The 15,582-nt window shown below is 36.7% G+C and overlaps 1 long non-coding RNA gene across 1 annotated transcript in view; it reads right to left on the reverse strand.

Annotated features, from left to right (window-relative positions):
* LOC104858563 overlaps nt 1-14,624 on the reverse strand; it is a 27,810-nt gene extending 13,186 nt beyond the window's left edge. Inside the window, exons 1-2 of the long non-coding RNA XR_779169.2 lie at nt 14,565-14,624; nt 14,201-14,298 (exon numbers count right to left, since the gene is read on the reverse strand). This is a non-coding gene — a long non-coding RNA (uncharacterized LOC104858563). The remainder of the gene's footprint in view (nt 1-14,200; nt 14,299-14,564) is intronic.
* Between the last annotated feature and the right edge of the window lie 958 nt (nt 14,625-15,582).

The raw sequence follows: 15,582 nt of genomic DNA on the forward strand, positions 1-15,582 counted from the left end.
CTTGATTCGCATTTTTTCCCCTTACCCCTGCCCTCTCTTCACCCCCCCTCCCCTCTCCATCTACAAACACTTTATTTTCATCTTTTCATTATCTCACATTTTTTTCTTTTCCCTTATTACCCTTCCCCTACCCATCCCACCTTCTCTACACCTTTAGCTCCTTTTTGAAATGGAAATTCTTATCTCATGCCATTGAATGTTCAAAGTGTTTAACTTTCATTTCATTTGTTTAGGGGCTTGCAGGTAATAGTTTGCCTTAAATATCAGAGGAGACTTTGGTCTTGGACTTTTCAGCATTGCTGAAATTGTTAGGAATTTGGACATTCTTGGAGATGGACTAAATGCCTTTGGCACAAAGGGATGTGCATGAGTCTTTGGAGGTCCAGGAGCACAGTGTTATGGGGTGTATTTAGATGTCCACCCAAAGCCTCATGCAGTCATAGGTGGGGCTTTTTTAGAGGTGGCTGGATCTAATATGTGCTGCTGGAATTGATTAATGGTGCAATGCTAGAATCAGGGGCACTAGGATTAAGGGTATGAGTGCTACCTCCCCTGAGTAGCCTGGATCACATATAAGGGACAGATAGAGATGTGGTCATCTCTTGCTTGCTTTGCTCACCCTGAACTGTTGCTCCTCTGCAATGCCCGTCTGTCATGCTGCCCTGCCTTGGAGATAGCCAATTATGGACTGAAACCCCTACAAACTGTGAACTAAATAAATCTTTCTACCTTTCACTTTGGTTGTTGGGTATTTTGACTTAGCAATGAGAGAAAAATAACTAAGGCAATTATCATGATTCTGTTTTACGGATGAAGTGGTACAAAAGAGCTGTGTAGTGAATCCAAGGTCTCTAAACATCTCAGATTGAACTTTTCTCAAATGAATGCTTTGTGCTTCCTTTCCAGACAAGATTTCCCCTTAGTGTTCATTCCAGTCAGTGGTGTCATCAGTGCTATATTCTGGGGGGCAGAGGAAACTTGTTTTTATATTGATTTGCCTCCTAAAAGACTGTGAACAATATGCTGCATTATGAGATGGTTTCTTTATAGACATTGATGCTTATAAGGTGTGGTCTGGAATAACAGGACAGGTTTTTACATTTATTATATCATGTATATTTATACAATGTGTATATAGTGTATGTTATATATTATGTCATATAGAGTTTATTTATTAATCATAGTTCTCCAGAGAAACAGAACCAATAGAATATATATGTGTGTATAAGCAGTACATGCAATTATAGAAGCTGGCAAGGACTAATACCTGCAATCCAATGGCTAGAGACCCAGGAGACTTAACATGTATTTTGATTATAAATCTGAAAGCCTGGGAACAAATAGGAAAGTTGGCATGTTTGAGACCCCAAAAGAGCCAATATTTCAGCGAGTCAAAAGGCTGCAAAAAGCTAAAGTGCCTGCTGAAACAGTTATGTAGGAAAAATTCTTTTTTCAGCCTCATTCAGTTCAGGTTTTCAGTTGATTGGGTGAGGACTACCTGCATTGAGAATGGCAATCTGCCTTATTAAGTCTAACAGTTCAAATATTAATCTTATCCAGAAATATCTTTGAAATCATATTCAAATTAATGTTTGACTAAATATCTGGGTATGCTGTGGCCCAGCCAATTTGACCCATAAAATTAATTATTATAGTTTCTAGTGTAACTGTTCTTATATAAAATAAAGTGTGAGTGCTGATCTAAGGTTCTTTTTTTTTTTTTAATTACTGGGGATCGAACTTGGGTCCTTGTGATTGTGAGGCAGGTGTCAGCACCACTGAGCTAAATCCCCAGCTAAGTTTCTTTAACATTAATTAAAACCATCTCTCCTAAGTAACTTTTCAGATGTGTTAGAACTTCATTCCCTATGTGTTCCATATTAGACTCTCTTGCAGGGACTCTTCAGTGAAATAGAGATAAAGTTCAATTTGAAACTTTCTTCTGCAGTTGAAGTTTGTAGAACTTCAACTGGACAAGACATATCACTCCTTGTTATCTTGCTACCTTTTTAATGAGTCTCTACATTTGCAGGATTTTTATATAACAGGCTATCAAAAGCATTGTTTATAAGTCTTTCTATTTTTGTCCTCTAGGATTTTTTTTCTATAGAAAATTTCTCAGATCAAATCTCTGTTGTGTAGTGGACTGAGAACATTTTTATCATATTTATCAGAAACTCTAGTTTATTTATTCAAATCAGTTTGGAAAATGTTTTATATTGGAAAAAAAAGGAGAACCCTGTAGATCTGCATGGTTGAGCTTTTGCATCATGTTTACTTCTGATTCACCACATGTGGTTAATAAGGCTGGTGAAATGAAGCAGGATGCTCTCTGTATATCTGCCTATAAATGAGAAAAGCACTTGTCTCTTTGTGGATGGTTTCAAGTATTTTTCAACAGATACGGTGGATTAATAAGTAGAATATAAAGTCTCTTCATATGAATTAGATAGGTGCTATTGAATTAGATTTCTGACAAAAATGTTTATATCAACATAATTTGTATTGCTCTATTTTAGCTTATATATAATTTCAAAAGATATTATTTAACTCAATTTTGAAGTGAAAATAAAAGGAACAAATTGGATAATAAGTTGTGGACTTCCAGTCACATGGGCTACAGTCCCCTGCCTGTCTTTTCTTTGTTGCTTCTGGATGTCAGGAGGTGAACACATTTCTTTGGTCACACATGCTTCCACCATGATTTACTGCATTGCTACAGGCCCAAAATGAATAGGGCTGAAACTTCTGAAACTATGAGCCAAAGTTAAACATTCCTCCTTATAAACTAATTTTTATAAAGTATTTGTTACAGTGGTGAAGAGCTAAAATATGTATTTTTTTGTTGTTTTAAATCTTTCTCACTTTAGTTATTCAGGACAGAGTATGGTGGTATTTCATTTACATTTATTTTGATCTTCAAATTACTAAAAGGCATCAGCACATTTTATGTTTATTAAATGTTCAAAGGCCTATGAAGATGTTTTGCATTTTTATTATGCCATCTAAATGAGTTTGAATTCTTAAAATTTACTGATATAAATTCCTGGGATTTTAAAATTTGAATATGGAAATGTCTTCTATTCAAAATAAGAAGTTTAGGGCTGAGGATGTAGTTCAATGGTGCAGTGCCTGCCTGGCAAATGTGAGGCCCTGAGCTCAATTCCTGGTACAAAAAACCAAACCAAAACAACCAACCAAGTTTATTGGAATCATTGGAAACTTAGATGTTTTAAGTAAGGCAGGAAAATGGGTTATTTAACCAGGCTGTGTTTTTACATGTTTAAATATACATTTAAACTCTCTAAGATCAGGAAACAATATGCTGGAGTATAGTATCTTGTGGAAGATAAGGAGGGAAGTGACTCCCTGAGATCCAGGAAAGTTCTGAAGGGAGAATTGTAGCCTACAGGGTGAGTGAGATGACAGATCTCAATACAGAAGAGGGAGGTGGCAAACTGAAGATTCTCCCCAATTCCTGGTTTGTGGCATGAGAGATGAAGCTCAAGCCTACAAAGGTTCAGTGATAATGTGGTAAGCTGGAGGCCTCCACAGAGAAATGCATCAGTGCAGTGGATGCTGTGGGCTGCAGTGGCTGGTGAATGATTCTAGTCCAAACATCCCAAGAAAGGGTAATTGACTGGATACCATTTTTTTGTGGGGGGAGCTGTTCCTGGGACTTGGAGCAGTCATGGGTTGGCTTCATCTCAGGGCTTACAGTGTCTGGGTGAGACACAGCCTTGGGAAATGTCCAGGGTTAGGGAGCCAAGGTCAAGCCAGCAAGAAAAAACCATAGCGTTATGGTCTGAACAACTCAGGTCACAAGTGTACAATCACAGATCTGGGTCAGCTTGAACTTCTGTGGAGGTAGATCAGTAACATGCACTATTCCTACTGCAGGCTTGCTAGGATCATATGATATGGACCTGGGCTCTGTCTGCCTCCTTTGTTTGCCAATGAGAGCAGAGATATGCTCTGAAGTAGACACTACTACAAAACTGTAGACCCTACAAGATAACCACAGGCTTGAAATCTCTCTCCCTTATTCCCTCTTTCTCTCTCTGGTTGTATATTATTGTTTATTCATGAATGTGAACATTATTTTTAATTTTTTTGCTCTCTTATTTTTTTCTTCCTTGTTTCCCTCCTATCTTTTTCACCAGTCTCCAAAAGCTTAGGTAATTTTCCTTTGTCCTTCACCTTTGCTTCTAATCTATTTATCTTCTTCTATTTCCCTAATTTTTTCCTCCTATCCATTTTAAATATTCTCCCTAAAGAATATTGAGGGGATATTTACTGTATATAAATTTCTGGGTAGTTTTAGATTGTTATAAAACTATAAATCTTGTTCATATAGTTAAAGGTAGCAAATTAATAGTTACCACGGCTAGTAATTTTCTGAGCTGTGCTTGATTCTACTGTTATTACTATTGTAATGCTTTAGCCAAGGTGATATAATTGTTCAAATCAATTGTTCTTCCTTGTATGCCAAATCTGGAATTGTCTGAGAGTCATAAACAGTACTATAATCTAGTACAAAAGAATTAGGGGCTAGGCCACATAGGCAATAATTTCTCATTACTCATAAAGTGAAGAGGTAGGACCTTATGAGAAAATCAAAAGCCAAAAGCCAGCTACACCTAAAATTCATCTCTGAAAAGCAGTCATTTAAGGAGTTCTTTTTGTTTTGTTTTGTTTTGTTTTGTTTTTAGTACCAGAGATAGAACTCAGGACCTTGTGCTTGCAATCCAAGTGTGGTGCCATTGAGCTAAATCCCTGGCCCTTAAGGATACTAATATAAGGCCCTTGATACTACTAATAGAGGAGTTCTTGATACTAACAAAGCTATCTACTATAAGCAATTTGTAAGCATCAACACAGAATATAAATTTTAAAAAATAGAAAATGAGAAGTCACAGAAGCAAGATGCAACTCCAGACCTCCAGTTTGCCCAAGAAAAACCCAAGAGACAGTGAGGTGGAACAAATCAAAACTCACCCACTTGAACTCTCTGAATTAGTAATAGAGAACTAACAAAGCAGATGAAGGGGGCTCTAGAAAAAAAATCAGAAATAAATTTTCAGAATACAAAGAGATGATGATCAAAATGAAGGACATGGTTAATGAATCCAGAGTAGACACAGATTTTAAAAAATAGAGCTTAGGAAAGTGATAAAAACTATCAATGCCTAACATAGGAAATAAATGGAATCCAAGAAACATATTCAGATATCTAGAATAAAAATTCTGTTGAAAGTATACACAGCAGAATAAACCAGTGTGAGGACAGAATTTCAGATCTAGAAGGTAGACTTATGGCTAGTGATCATGAAAAGACTTCTTAAAAATAGTAAGAGATCATGAAAAATCAATCCAACAGCTGCCAGATGGTGCAAAGAAGAGTAACATAGGAGTGATTGGAATCAAGAAAAAATCAGGAGATAGCACAAATGACATAAAAAAACCTGTTAACAGAAGTATAACAGAAACTTCTCAAGTATGAAAAAGAAATTTGACATACAGATAACCGAGGCAAATAGAACCCCAATGAGCCACAAAGAAAATCTACATCAATGATAGTCAGGATTCCAATAGCTTCTCAGCTTTTTGGCTAAGATCAAGTATAATAGTCAAGATTCCATAAATTCAGCTCAAGAACAGAATATGAAAAGCTGTTAGAGAAAATAAACAAATAGCCTATAAATGAAAGCCAATCATAATCAACAGACCTCTTAATAAAAACCCTTAAGTCAAGGAGAGCCTGAAGTGAAGTATTTCAAGCCCTAAAAGAAAACCACCACCAATCCAGATTGATGTACTCCACAAAGCTATCTTTTAAAATTGATGAAGAGGGCTGGGGGACTTAGCTCAGTGGTTCCATCACCTGCCTTGCAAGTGCAAGGCCCTGAGTTCAAATCCCCATACCAAAAAAATTCATAAAAAAATAGGAAACTTCTATGATAAAGATCAGGTGAAGAAATTCATGACTACCAAGGGAGCACTCCAAAATGTTCTGAAGGATGTTCTAGAAAAAGATAATAAAGGCAACAATTCCATGAATCCCCCAAAGAATAAATCCACCAGGAAAGGCAAGCAATTAAACATATGGTGAAAGAAAGATAATATGACAAGGGTAAGCCAATGCATATCAGTTATAACCATCAATGTAAATGATTTCAATTCACCAATCAAAAGAAATAGATTGGCAGAATGGATCAAGAATGAAGATCCAGCAATATGGTGCATAAAAGAAATACATTTAATTTAAAAAAACAAATTCATAGAGTGAAAGTCAAAGGATAGAAAACAGTACTGCTTGTGACAGGATTTCAGAAAAAAGTAGGGGTAGCTATTCTACTTGCAACAAAATAGATTTCAAGCCAAGACTGATCAAGAGAGTCAAAGAAGGTCACCATATCCTCGTGAAGGGAAAAATCCAAGAAGAGATATCATAAATATATATGCCTCAAATACCAGCAACCCAACTCTATAAAACAAACATTAACAGACATGAAAAAATCAAATAATCACTATAACATGTAATGGAGGACCTCAACATCCCACTGTCACAAAAAGATCAACTAGAAATAAAAATCAACAAAGAAATAGCAGAGTTTAAACAAACCTTTGAATAAATGTACTTGTAGATATCTACAGTGTTCCATGCCACAGCATCAGAATACAGATTCTTCTCAGCTGCACAAAGGTCATTCTCCAAAACAGACCACATACTAGTTCATAGAACATGCTTAAGTAAACACAAAGGTATTGAAATTATCTAATGCATATTATAGGGCACAATGAAAGCAGTCCTATAAGGGAAATTTATAGTGGTGAATTCAAAGTCAGAAAAACAGAATGAAGTGAATAAACGATCTAATGTTGATCCTGAAGCTACAAGAAAAAGAATAGAATATTAAGCCCAAAGCAGGCATGACAGAGAAAATTATAAAGATCAGAGCAGAAATTAATGCACTGAAGATGAAGAAAACAATATAATGAATTAATGAATTGAAGAGGTGGTTCTCTGAAACACTAAATAAAATAGACAAACCCTTAGCCAAACATCAAAAAAAGGAAAGAAAAGACTCAAATATCTCTGCAATTGTGAGAGAAAATGGTTAAACCATAATAGATCCTGCAGAAATCCAGATCATAGATACTTACTTTGAGAACCTGTACTCCAATAAGATGGAAATACAGACAAAATGGACAGATTCCTAAATGCTCATGAATTACCAAAGATAAAATCAAGAAGATATAAAAATTCTAAATAATTCAGTATCCATCAGTGAAATTGAAGATGTAATTAAAAATTACCAACAAAGAAAAGCCCAGGCCCTAATAGATTCACTGCTGAATTCTATAAGAAATGTAGAGAACATCTAATGAAATTCAAAGGTAAGCAATACTTCCAAACTCATTCTAGGAAGCAAGCATTCTCCTAATTCCAAAACCAGAGAAGGATCCAATAAAAAAAGAACTACAGCCTGTGCCACAAACAGCACCCAGTGGAAGGAAGGTGGAAGGTGGAGGTCCAGGACAGCCGCTCTGACATGCATTCTCCCTCCAGCCTGTCTGGGCCCAATTGGTGAGGACTAGCTAGCTGCATGGGTGCCTCTTCAACACCCCCGCCACCCCGTTCTCAGGCCTCCTGATTGTGCAAGTCCTTGGATCCACTCTGCAGAGGCACAGGTGGTCATAAAGGGCATTTTTCTGAGCTCCTGACTTTGAACATCTTTAAAGAAAAGGCAGAGGAATCCTGTAGTAGAACTTTGTGGAGTTCAACCCTGCAGGACATCAGAGAACTCAATTTGGGCCTTGCACTCTGAAATCAGTCTGAATCTCAGGGGTCTGCCATTGGCTAGCTGAGATCAAAGGACTCAGTTCTGCATATGGCTGTGCACGTTGTATATTATGACAGCAGAGATATAGTCTGAAAGAGGCCCTTCAACTTCTTTTTCTTTCCTTATTCTACCCTGCAAATTCTTTCTTTTTTCTGTCCTCTTTTTTCAACTCAGTCTCTTGCTCCACCATGTTATTCCTCATCTCCCTTTCTGTTCCTGCCCTAACTTGGATTTCTTCTTTTATCATTTTTTTCTATTTTTTTCTTTATGTTCATTTCTTTTCTCATTTTACCTCACTCAAGGGTCAATAGTTGCAAAGGAAAGTGAGCCCCTATTACTGTTAAGCCCCTATTACTTGTCCTTATTCTTGCACTCTGTCTTTCCTTTTTGAATTTAACAGTTTCCTAAAGATTATATGGTCATTCTATGTCCTCTGGCTTCACTTGAAACCTTCTCTAATTCTTTTACTTGTCTACTACTCTCATCCTAACTCTAAGCCCCAATTCTAAATGCTAAATATACTATATTGAAGAGTTTATTCACTGCAAACATATTTAGGGCTGCTCCTTGATTTTAAAAATTTTTCACATGGTTTAAAGGTGATTGATTAATGACTATCACAAGTGGTCAATTTGTAAGTTGTGCTTGATCCTATTGTGTTGCTGATTGTATCAATTGGGCTAAAGGATTGTGAATGATTTAATGAGTTGTCTTCTCTGATATTATGAAAATGAGAATATGTATGAGTCACTAGAGACTCAAAAGCTAATGCACAACTATATCAGGAAGATTTAAGTAATAACCCAGGAATTAAACCAAGGACAACCCCAAAACAAAAATAAAAATGAGAAAACACTTAAGCAAGACACAAAGACAGACTTCCAGTTCACCAATGGCAAACAGTAGGGCAAATGAGGATGAAAAGTCTGATAATGAACCACCAGGACACCCTGAACTCATAGCACTGGAAGTAACAAAACAGATCAAACAGGCTCTAGAAAAATTCAAAACAGAAACAATTTCTCAGATAACAAGAGATGGTGAGCACAATGAAAGTCATGATTAAAGACTAGAACAGAAACAGACCCCCCCAAAAAAAATAGATGAACTCGGGACCATGATAGAAGCCATGAAGGCTCAGCATAAGAAAGAAATGGAGACAATGAATGCCCAACATAGGAAAGAAATGGAATCCATAAAACAGATTTAAACAGATATCTAGGAGATTAAAAACTCTATTGAAAAAGAAAAAAATGTGAGAGAATGAAAAGATGAAAATAAAGTGTTTGTAGATGGGGAGGGGAGGAGGGGGTGAAGGGAGGGCAGAGGTAAGGGGAAAAAATGAGCATCAAGACTTGCCATGTAAAGGTACATGATCTCAACAATGAATGTAACTGTACTGTATCCCTAAAATGTACCAATAAACTCAATAAAATTAAAAAAAAAACTCTATTGAAAGTGTTCATAGCAGAATAAAAGAATGCAAAAATAGAATCTCAGATATAGAAAATAGGATTGCTGTCAGTGACCATGAAAAGAGAGGTCTTTTAAAATCAGTAAGGGATCATGAGAAATCGATCCAACAACTCCTAGATGATGCAAAGAAGAGTAACATAGGACTGATAGGAATCCAAGAAGTAGCAGGAGAAAATGCAAATGACTTTAAAAAGTTGTTCACAGAATTAATGACAGAAAACTTCCCAAACAGAGGGGAAGAATTTGACATACAGATAAGTGAGGCATATAGGACTCCAACTAGCCATGATAAAAAAAAATCTACACCTAGACATATAATAATCAAGATCCTAGAAACCCAACAGAAGAACAAAACACTACAAGCAGTAAGAGAAAAGAAACAAATCACATGCAAAGGAAAGCCCATCAGAATCACAGCAGACTTTTCAACACAAACCCTCAGGTCAAGGAGAGCCTGGAGTGAGGAATTGCATGTCCTAAAAGAAAACAACCTCCAACCTAGACTGATGTATCCTGCAAAACTCTCTTTTAAAATGGATGGGGAAATAAGACACTTCCACGACAAAGAACACCTGAGAAACTTCATGAACACCAAAGCAGCACTACAAGGAATTCTAAACAATATCCTAGAAAAGGACAATGAAGGTCACAACACCATGAGGCCCAACAGAGCAAATCAAATAGGAAAGACAAGAAACTAAAAGGAGAGGGGGGAAAAAAAAGTAAAAAGAGTCAACAGAAGGACAATAACATGACAATAATAAGTCAGAACATACCAGCTATAACCATCAATGTCAATGGCCTCAATTCACCAATCAAGAGAAATAGACTGGCAGAATGGATTAAGAAGCAAAATCCAACAATAAGTCATATACAAGAAACACACCTAGTGCAAAAAGAAGCCCATAGACTGAAAGTGAAAGGATGGAAAACAATTCTCCATGCAACAGGAGCCCATAAAAAAGCAGGGGTAGCAATCTTATTCACAGACAAAGTAAATTTCAAACCAAAACTGATTAAGAGAGACAAAGAAGGCCACTACATTCTTCTAAAGGGAACAATTCAAGAGGAAGAGATGACAATCATAAACATATATGCACCAAATATTAATGTCCCCAACTATATAAAACAAATATTAAGTAACATAAAAAATCAAATAAGCACTAATACAATTGTAGTGGGGGAGCTGAATACCCCACTATCACAAATAGACAATCATCCAGGCAAAAAAATCAATAACAAAATACTAGAACTGAACCAAGCTTTTGAACGTATGGACTTAATAGATGTCTATAGAGTGTTCCATTCAACAAAATCAGAACATACATTATTTTCAACTGCACATGAGTCATTTTCCAAGATAGACCACATGCTAGCTCATAGAAAGGTTTGAATAAATGCAAAGGAATCAAAGTTATCCCCTCTATATTATCAGATCATAGTGCTATCAACTGGAGATCAATAGCATAAGAAACCATAGGAGCTTCACAAACACATGGAGATTGAACAACACTCTCCTGAACAACCAATGGGTCACAGAGGAAATTAAAGAAGAAATTAGACAGTTTTTACAAATAAATGATAATGCCAATACAACATACAGGAACCAATGGGACACAATGAAAGCAGTTCTACGTGGAAGATTCATAGCATTGAATGCTCACACTAGGAAAACGGAGCGAGCTCAAATAAACAACCTAATGATGAATCCTGGACTTCTAGAAAAAGAAGAGCAAGAAAAACTCAAAGCCCGTACAAGAGAGGACAATATAAAGATTGGAGCAGAAATCAATGCAATGGAAACTAAGAAAATGATACAAAAATAATTGAATTGAAGAGTTGATTTTTTGAAAGAATAAATAAAATTGATAAACTCCTAGCTAACCTTATCAAAAAAAAGGAAAGAAAAGGCTCAGATTCATGCAATTAGGAAAGAAAAAGGTGAAGTCATAACAGATCCAACAGAAACCTAGAGGATCGTCAATACCTACTTTGAGAACCTGTACTCCTATAAAATGGAAAACATAGAAGAAATGGACAGATTTCTAGATACTTATGAATTACTAAAGTTGAACGAAGAAGATAAAAAACATTTTAAACATCCCAATCACAATCAGTGAAATTGAAAATGCAATTAAAAGTTTACCAACAAAGAAAAGCCCTGGTCCTGATGGATTCACTTCTGAATTTTACAAGACATTTAGAGAAGAACTACTGCCATTACTCTTCAGACTTTTCAATGAAATTGAAAGGGAAGCAATACTTCCAAATTCATTCCTGGAAGCAAGTATCACTTTGATTCTCAAACCAGGGAAAGACACAACTAAAAAAGAGAACTACAGGCCAATCTCCTTAATGAATATAGATACAAAAATCCTTAATAAGATACTATCAAACAGAATACAGAGGATTATCAAGAAGATCATACATCCTGACCAAGTCGGATTTACTCCAGGGATGCAAAGATGGTTCAACATACGTGTCAATAAATGTAATACACTATATTAACAGAGTCAAGGAAAAAACCATATGATCCTCTTGATAGATGCAGAAAAAGCATTTGACAAAATTCAACACCCATTCATGATAAAAACCCTGCAAAAAATTGGAATAGATGGTCTATATCTAAATTTATTAAAGGCTATCTATGAAAAAACAACAGCCAACATCATATTAAATGGCCAAAAACTGAAGACCTTCATGTTAAAATAAGGAACAAGACAAGGATGCCCACTATCACCACTCCTCTTGGAAACAGTCCATTTGCCCATCAATTGGAAACTGGATAAAGAAGATGTGGTTTTTCTAGAAAATGGAATACTACTCAGCCATAAAGAATGAGAAATTAGATTCATTCATAGGAAAATGGATACATATTGAGGATATACTCCTAAGTGAAATAAATAAGTCACACATGTGTAAATACCAAATAGTTTCTCTGGTGTGAAAAACTATAATAGTACATAAGATCCTAATGATATAATTGACAGTGTGAAATAGGAAGAAAAAGGCAAAGGTGTAGGGAAAGTGGTGAAGCATAGGGGAAAGGTAATAAGGGAAAAATATGACAAAATGAAAAAATGGAAATAAAGTGTTTGTAAATGGGGGGAGGAGGGGGTGAAGGGAGGGCAGTGACAAGGGGAAAAATGAGAACCAAGACCTGTCCTATAAAGGTACAAGATCCCAATGATGAATGTAACTGTACTGTATACCTAACATGTACCAATAAACTCAATGAGAGAAAAAAAAGAGAAGTAGAGGCTAATCTTTTTAATGAACATATATACAAAAATTCTCAATAAGATACTGGCAAACAGAATGCGGTAAATCATGAAACAGATAGTACAGCATGACCAAGTAGGATTCATCTCAGCGATTCAGAGATGGTTCAACAAACACAAATGAATAAGGGCAATAGATCACATAAACAGAACTAAGGACAAAATCCATTGATCATCTCAGTAAACACTGAAAAGCATTTGACAAAGTCCAACACCCATTCATAACTTTAAAAAATCCTACAGAAAACTGGAATAGATGGGCTCAATCTCAAATCTGGTAAAAGTCATCTATGAAAAACCAACAGCAAATATTAAGTGGTCAAAAACTGAAATATTTCATTCTAAAATCAGGTACAAGGATGTCCACTATAACTGCTCCTATTCAATGTAGTTCTGAAAACATTAGGCAGAGTAATTAGATAAGAAAAAGAAATATGGAGAGGAGAGGAAGAAGTTAAATTATTTGCAGAAGGCATAACACTCTACAAAGAGCGCCCCAAGAATTGCACCAGGTGCCTTCTAGAATAACCAAACTCAATAGTGTAGCCAGATACAAAGTCAACACTCAAAGTTCAGTAGCATTTCTGTACACAAATAAGAAGCTGAGAGAGAAATTAAGGAAATACCTTTCACAATAGCATCAAGAAAAACAAAATACTTAGGAATTAATTTAATGAACAATGTAAAAGATCTTTACATTGCAAACTACAGTACTCTGAAAAGAACATCAAAGAGGATATTTTAAAATGGAAAGATAACCCTTGTTCTTGGGTAGAAAGAACTAATATAGTGAAAATGGCCATACTTCTAAAATTGTACACAGTTTTAATGAAATCCCAACCAAAATATGAAAGACATACTTCATAGAAAGAGAAAACAATCCAAAATTCATTTAGAAACGGCAGAGATCTAGTGTAAGAATCACCTGACAAGCCATTCTCAAACCTGAACAAGAAGTGATGAAGACAAAAAATAAAAAGACACAGAAACAAGTTAAAATCTGGGAGACTGAGGGGCTCATGTCTCCCTTCAACATAGAGCTTCAAATAACTGGTGCACCTTGGCTTTATTCACACAGAAACGGGCACAAGCAATTAATGTTACACAGGATTCATCTGTCTCCCACCCTGCTTGGTACTTCTCTGGGTAAACAACTTAACCTCAGGTGATTTTTACCTTTCCCTGTAACATGTTAGCATGCTTGCATACCCTCTTTCTTCTCAGTGCTCACCAACAAAGATGACTAGACCTCATTCTTCCTATGTGATCTCTACATTTCCCCTTTTTTGTTTTATACTAACAGCAGTTTGAATATTAACCACTGCTGTTTTATCCCTAGGTGAAGTAATAAGTATCAATAAGGACTATACTTCCACCAGTCATAACGTATTTGCACTGGCTCTATTCAAGGGACTAGCACTATCTGACTTCTTACACTATCACTGTCTCCCCTTCTGGAGAGGTACCCTTTAACTGCCAACAGGGAGTAATGGGCACAGGCTGCTCTAACTACTTCCTGCTGAAGAGGGGCATAGTTGTAATTGGCAGTCAGAGGGTCTATTCAAAGGGCCCTTGATAGATGCCAGGTGTTCTCACCTCAGGTAGGTGCTGACCAAGTCTTTCCACCTCCTGAGTAATTTTCTTCGGTTGGCATCTGAGGGAAGGCTTTCACCGTTGAGAGCAGTGTCGAGTTCCTACAGGGACACATCACAGGGAGGACTTCTCCATGGTCATATCCTCCTAGAGAGTACCCACACTGCCTGTCCATTTTGGGCAATGATACAAGCAAATCCCTGCCCTCATGCCTGCAGAGTCCCTCCCATTTTCCTGTTTCTGAGGACTGCCACAACACTTGCACCTTTTTTTCCCTTTTCTCATACTCCTGTACTTTTGACGAATTCCACCAGTCTCTTATGGAGAGCATTGTAAAGGAACACGACATGAGCCCAGCCATATTGACCTGTGATTCACCCGAGCAGTGTGGACGTGCCGTCGCCCATGGCAACAGGCTAGTTCAGCGGGTGGTCTGATCTATTGCCTAGCAGATGTAACCCATAATAGTTGTTATTGTTCCCTCTGGAATGTGTGGGCGGTACTCGCGCTCCCGTGCAGCGGGAGAGTATAAAAGGGAAAGGTTCGGTAATAATAAAGCAAGCAAGGAACATGAGAAGAAAGGTGCCTCTTATCTCTCTGTCCTCCTCCTTTCAGGTTTAGGACCTGCTGGCAGGATCCTGACATCGCGGCTCGCGACAGTCTTTAAATGATTAGTGATATTAACTACATAGGTGGAATTGCATAGTATGTTAACAGCTGCTGCCAAAGTACATTCTAATATGGTAATCACAGCAACCAATTCTGATCTTTGAGCCAAAAATCCAGGGATAGCAATTTTCTGGTGATTTTGCACAGTCCAATAAGCAGCAAAATCTCGAGAAGATCCATCCATAAAATATGTTGAAGCATTCATAAAAGGAGTTGTCTGAGTATTTCTAGGTAAAATAAATAACAGCTGCACAAACTTATCTGAAGGATAATGATATAAAAGTTAGTGGCAGGAACAGATAATACAAAATGCGGTTGGTCCTGTGGGCTTAAAGGGATGGTAAAAAAGCTCTGAAAACCAATAACTATCATGGAACTGCATTGTTTCTGGATGTATCCTGTTTTGTCACAACTAAAACATTGTATCTTTGAAGAAGCCTTATTTTTTTCCATTAAGTTTATTGGTACATTTTAGGTGTACAATACAGATACATTCATCATTATGTTATACCTTTACATGATGTATTTTGGTTCTTATTTTTTCCCCATTCCTCTGTCCTCCCTTCATCCCCTCCACCCTTCCCTACTTACAGAGACTTTGGTTCCATGTTTTTACGTTTCTCATATTTTCTCTTCCCTTCTATCCGTTCCCTTACCCCTCCTACTTCCCCTATTCCTTTAGACATTTTGAAGCCTTATTTTGTTTAATTAAACCA

The sequence above is a fragment of the Fukomys damarensis genome, unplaced genomic scaffold (genome assembly GCF_012274545.1).
Source record: "Fukomys damarensis isolate Sample0158 unplaced genomic scaffold, DMR_v1.0_HiC HiC_scaffold_13, whole genome shotgun sequence".
NCBI classification, from domain to species: domain Eukaryota; kingdom Metazoa; phylum Chordata; class Mammalia; order Rodentia; family Bathyergidae; genus Fukomys; species Fukomys damarensis.